This window comes from Lynx rufus, unplaced genomic scaffold (assembly GCF_022079265.1).
Source record: "Lynx rufus isolate CCGP_SWC_20201006 ecotype Redwood Valley unplaced genomic scaffold, mLynRuf1.p SCAF_19, whole genome shotgun sequence".
Classification (NCBI taxonomy): Eukaryota; Metazoa; Chordata; class Mammalia; order Carnivora; family Felidae; genus Lynx; species Lynx rufus.
In genome coordinates, this window is record NW_025814833.1 from 34,249,047 (window position 1) to 34,255,505 (window position 6,459).

A 6,459-nucleotide genomic window follows, 5' to 3' on the forward strand; every position below is an offset into this window, starting at 1 on the left:
TTTAATAGAACTCACCAGAGATTATGCAATTAGCCCAAATAATTACAACGCGAAGGATGCCCCAAATTTGAATACTCTGAACCCCCCCTCAATTATTTCTTTCCCAGAGAGAAATTAAAGAACAAAAATGAAATCTCCTTGATTTAAAAGTTCAAAGGAATTAAACTTCAAAATGTTTGCACTTCCAAATTTCTTACTCCTCTAGATCACAGTCAGAGGGCTCTAGTGCAAGGGCATGTGTAGAGATGGGTTTCCTCCTTCAGCATCTGGAACGAATTTCCTCTGGAAACGTGTGCTTTAATACCACCTCCAAAGTTTGAATAATCCAACTTCCTATCTCTCATGTGTTTCCCTTTTCCAAAGCATTTCAGTACCAGGCCCACATCAGGAGCATTCAGGAATCAGGAATATAAATCTAGCCACACATAAGTTCCCCCGAGCAACAGTATGTTTCTAGAACCTGGTGTTTTGTATGTTACCAGTGCCCACTTCTGTTACCAACCAGACAAAAGCAGACGCCGTTAGTGTAAAAGAAGTAGACATAAGAAGCATAAGAGATGAAAAGGATAATGCAATTATTATTTTTGTGCTTTGTTATTTGATTACTGTTGAAGATGAATATTTTCTCGTAAGTTAATTAACTTATTATTATGTGACCGTCCACAACTTGAAGTACACAATTTACACATAGAGCGTACTTAAGTGCTTTAGGGCAATGAGAAAACCATAACAACTTTGTGAACTGGTTAGTTGTTGATTTATAAAACTGTACTCATCTCCAATAGGAAATTAACCTGCTCTAAGAATTTTCTGCCTAAAAAACTGTATGGTGATATTGACTAGCCAGAAGCCATGTTAACCATATACCGTAAAGGAAGTCGAACACAAACATGCTAAAATGAAACTGCATACAATGTTTCTAAAAAGCTGAAAACTCCCAAGTATAAATATGCTTTAAATGCGAACAGTCAAGGCTTACTGTTGGAAGCTGTTCACTAGTACGGAAGAAGCAGGTCATCAGTTCACTCTACTTCTTCGTATCTAGTTAAGTTTCTCCTGTGCTTTGCTCAACCTCAACCTACCCTCATATTATTTTAATCCGATTGTTTTAGGTGTCTTCCGCAGTCTTTTTTTTTTGAAGTTTATTTATTTATTTTGAGAGGCGAGGGGGAGAGAGAATCCCAAGCAGGCTCCACGCTAACAGTGCGGGGCTCTATCTCACAAACGGTGAGATCATGACCTGAGCTGAAATCAAGAGTTGGACATGGGACCGACAGAGCCACTCAGGCTCCCCTTCCTCAGACATTCTTACTTGCGGCTCTCCTGAAATCAATCTGTTCATATGGGAAACATTAGAAACCTACACCCAAGTAGCAGGCAGAATTTGAAATGTGTCTCACCATTATATGCCATCATCTAATATACCAAGAGGGAAACCCTCAACAATTCTGGATACACCTAGAAATAACTTGTACTTACCCTCACTTAGCTAATTTGGTCTCTATTTCTACCTTGTTTTCTGACAGTCCAATTCCCCATGGGTTATGGAAACCCTGAACACCTTTTCCTCGAGGGACAGATTCTTGATTCCTGTGTGATAGCTGCTTACAATGTCTGATGGGATTCCCATAGTTACTCCTAATAGTTTGGAGCTCCTTGGATACAACCACTTCCAAGGAACCACACTCGAACAAACAACATTCCTTCTGGCTGTCCCAACAGTGAGATTTCACAGTCTCAGTCCAGATTTTGGGTTTACTTGCTGCTACTATAGAACATCTCTGCCCGCCTCCCAACGCGCGTGCGCGCACACACACACACACACACACACACACACACACACACACACCAGTCTATCTCCATTTATATGCAGAAATGCTTTTGCTCTGTAAGTGGTGGAAGAGGGAGAAAGTTTTGATGAGAGATTTATGTGAGGAGGTATAACCACTATGGGTTTATTTCAGTGTTTTTAGTGACTAAACTATCCCCTTATATGGTTGTACTGTAATTTGTTTGATGGGCATTTACTTTGTTTTCAGGGTTTTTTTTTTTGTGAACAATATTAAAATGAACACCCTATTACTTATGCTTTTATATACTAGGGGGATTGCTGAGTAAAAGGACATATATAAATATCAGGGTAAGTATATACAAGAGCAAATATAAACGCAAATGTGAATACAAATATAAATCACCAGATTGCTTTCCAAGCTATTGGTAATGTTTCACATCTCTACTATCACTGGGTAATTTTTCTAATATTATCCACTGAATGGGTACAAAATGGCATTTGTTACTTTAATTTAGATTTCCTAACTACAAGTAAAATTTGATCATCTCTTCATGTATCTGTTAGCCATTGGGTCTGCTCTTTTGTGAAGTGTCTATTAATCGTTTTTTGCCCATCTTCCTTCTGTGTTATCTTTTCCATACCACTTCATGGTAGCTCTCTGTACACTGTAGCATTTTATTTGTTTCTATAATCTGTCTATGAATTTTGTTTGTGGTGTTTCTGCAATCAAAATTTCTAATTGTCTTGTCAAATATGTTTATCTTTGGTTTCATAGCCTTTTGGTTTCCAGCCTTGGTTTAAAAGCCTCCATGAATCCCAAATTACAGATTTAATTTCATTTGTTCTCTTACAAGATTTTATGGATTGATTACATATGTAACTGGAATTTATTTGGGGGTATAAGATAAAGACCCACTACCAATAGCTTCCAGGTGGATTGCCAAATGTCCTAGGACTGTTAAACAATTATTTTCGGACAGAATCAAACAATGTACAACTGTTATGTATTAAAATCTCATAGTACAACTGTTATGTATTAAAATCTCATAGATACTAATATATATCTCTGTACTCTTAGTATGTTCTAGTGATAGGTTTTTCTGTTTCTTTACCAAAACCTATTGATTTCATTATAGAGACTCTATATCATGCTCTTACAATAGTTTTCACTTCTCTTTTTATTTTTATTGGTTATTTTGGAGCACATATAATCATAAAAATTTAAGATCATTTCATAAATTTCCCAAAATAAATCTGTTGGGATCCAATATTAATTGCATTAAATTTACACATTAACTTCAGAAATTAACATTTAATGGTTTTAAATCTCCTACAGGGAGACAGTGACATAAATGTTGTCCACACAGTTGCTTATAGTTAAGAAGAGTGAATTAGATCTTTATATATTTATGTAGATGAAATTTATATGAAATTTATATGTGAGTTTAACAAATATTTGGGAAAAGTTTGCAATTAGCAAGAATCGTGCCTCAGATAAACCTCATTGGCTACGATATTGCCACTGCACAAAGCTAGTTTAACAAATATTTGTAATGTATAGCAAAGCATTAACATCTGGCCAATATAGATGGTGGGTACACAGGTTACATTCACTTCTGCCATTTTCTGCAAGTTTGAAGTACCTCATAATTTATTCATTACTTTTTAAGTGCATTTATTTTTGAAGTTCAGAAATCTCACTGGTATATGGCCTAGCGTTTGTTGTTTTTCTTTCACACTGCTGGCTCTTACTGTATTCTTTTGAGCTGAAAACTCAAGTTTTTTCTTTATTTTTTTAATGTTTATTTATTTTTGAGAGAGAGAGAGACAGAGTGGGAGTGGGAGAGGGGCCGAGAGAGAGGGAGACATAGAATCGGAAGCAGGCTCCAGGCTCTGAGCAGTCAGCACAGAGCCTGACATGGGGCTCAAAACCATGGAACTTTGAGATCATGACCTGAGCCCAAGTCCGACGCTTAACCAACTGCGGCACCCAGGTGCCCCGGAACATTCAAGTTTTTATTCAGCATGGGGATACTTTTCTTCTAAGGTTCTTTCTCTGTTAGTTCTTCCTTCTCTCTATCACTTGTATCTATTAGACTATCTGGCTCTACTATTTATCTTTTCTTTACTCATTATTACTGTATTGACATTTTTATACTTAAAAAATTTTTTTTAAGTTTACTTATTTATTTTGAGGGAGAGAGAACCAGTGGGGGACAGGCAGAGAGAGAGGGGGGCAGAGGATCTGAGGCAGGCTCTGTGCTGACAGCAGAGAGCCCCATGCGGGGCTCAAACTCACGAAACATGAGATCACAACCTCAGACAAAGTCTAACACTTAACCGACCGAGCCACCCGCGTGCCCCAACATTTTTACACTTTTGCTCTCTATTGTAAAATACCTCTTTCAGCTGATCTTCTAGATTCACTATATTCATTCTTTTAATCTGATGCTAACTGAATGTTGCATTTCAGAAAGCAAGCATTTATCCAAGAAATCTTTATTTATACTTTTCTGATATCTTTTCAATTCTAATCTAGAATTTGCCTCAGTGTGTTTCACCTTTTCTCCACTAAACGTGTTTTGATTCTGTACCGAATGTTCAGTGTTATTCCCCCTACTTCAAGCTGCTAGTTTCCCCTTAAACGTGAAGCAATTATACTACCTGCTTCTCTGTGGGCCTAAAAAGTTCTCCCTGCTTATTAGTCATCTAGAATGAGTTTCTCCGGCATCTCTATGTGTCCATCTGCCAGAGTCTCATAGGCAATGCTGGGTCAGTAGCTAGCGAGGCACAGTGAGCAGCAGGGGAACGTCTCTCTCATTTGTAATATAGCAGATTAGTACAAGTCAGCTGGAAGGCCCGAATACCAGCTCATGGCAACATAACTTCTAGGGCTGGAAGCAGACAGCAGTCAAGGTTAATTCCTACCTACCATCTATGTGTGTCGAACAGATACACTTTGGCCATACGCAGATCTTCAGTTAGCAAATCCTCCCAGAGAGATAGGAGTCCTCCCAAGCAAAATATTCCTCATTCTTGTTCCATCCCTTCACTACGATAAATAGTGAAATAGAACCTTTCTTCCAATGGATCATATCTATAAGATATGAACAAGAAGCTCAGCAGGGAGACCAAACTTTGCTGACCTGCTTTAGTACATTTAAAAAGACAACATTTAGGGGCACCTGGGTGGCTCAGTCCATTAATCGTCCAACTTTGGCTCAGGTTATGATCTCACGGTTCCTGAGTTTGAGCCCCACAATGGGCTCTCTGCTGTCAGTGCACAGCCTACTTCAGATGCTCTGTCTCCTTCTCACTCTGCACTTCCCCTGCACTCTCTCTATCTCTCTCAAAAATAAATAAACATTTAAAAAAGAGCATGTGACATCCAGATACTTACGCCAGCCTAAGCAATAAATATAAATTATTGCTATCAAGTAACAACTCAAGAGGTGACTTGTGGGAATCTGGGCACAAGCAGAGGTCCTCCAGGGACCAGGTCAAAACTCTATCTCAGTCTCTTAAACAAATGGCGTTGAGAACACTGGGCAGCTACATGCAAAAGAATGAAACTGGACCGGTTTCTTACATCATTCACAAAAATAAATTCAAAATGAGTTAAAGACCTAAATGTGAGACCTGAAACCATAAAAATCCTTCTCTTCGAAGACAGGCAGTAATTTCTCTGATATTGGCCATAGCAACATTTTTCCAGATCTGTCTCTTGAGGTAAGGGAAATAAAAGCAAAAATAAACTATTGGGTCTATATAAAAATAAAAGGCTTCTGGGGTTCCCAGGTGCTCAGTCAGTTAAGCGTCTGACTCTTGATTTCAGCTCAGGTCGTGATCTCACCAATCTCTCTCTCCCTGCCCCTCCCCTGCTCTCTCTCTCTCTCTCAAAATAAATTAAACATTTTTATAAAATTAAAAAATAATGAAAAGCTTCTGCACAGTGAAGGAAACAATCAACAAAACTAAAAGGTAACCTACTAAATAGAAGATATTTGCAAATGACATATCTGATAAAGGGTTAGTATCCAAAATATATAAAGAACTGATACAACTCAATACCCTTAAACCAAATAATCCAATGAAAAAATGGGCAGAAGACATGAACAGAAATTTCTCCAAAGAAGATATCCAGATGGCCAACAGACACATGAAAAGATGTTCCACATCACTCATCATCAGGGAAATACAAATCAAAACTACAATGAGGTATCACCTCACCCATGTCAGAATGGCTAAAATCAACAACACAAGCAACAACAGGTGTTGGTGAGGATGCAGAGAAAGGGGAACCCTCTCGCACTGTTGGCGGGAATGCAAACTGGTTCAGCTACTCTGGAAAACAGTAGGGAGGTTCCTCAAAAAGTTAAAAATAGAACTACCCCGTGATCCAGTCATCGCGCCACTGGGTATTTACCTAAAGAATACAAAAAGACTAACTCAAAGGGGTATATGCGCCCTGATATTTACAGCAGTATTATCTGCAATAACCAAATCATGAAAATAGCCCATGTCTATCAGCTGATGAATGGATAAGGAAGAGGTGGTATAAAAATACAATGGAATATTAATAAGCCATCAAAAAGAATGAAATCTTGCCATTTGCAATGACATGAATGGAGCTGGAGAGTAGAAGGCTAAGCTAAATAAGTCAGAGA

General features: G+C 38.2%; 1 pseudogene; it reads right to left on the reverse strand.

The window, feature by feature from the left end:
* Positions 1 to 3,197: 3,197 nt before the first annotated feature.
* On the reverse strand, positions 3,198 to 3,326 carry LOC124514069 (uncharacterized; annotated as a pseudogene).
* Positions 3,327 to 6,459: the final 3,133 nt, after the last annotated feature.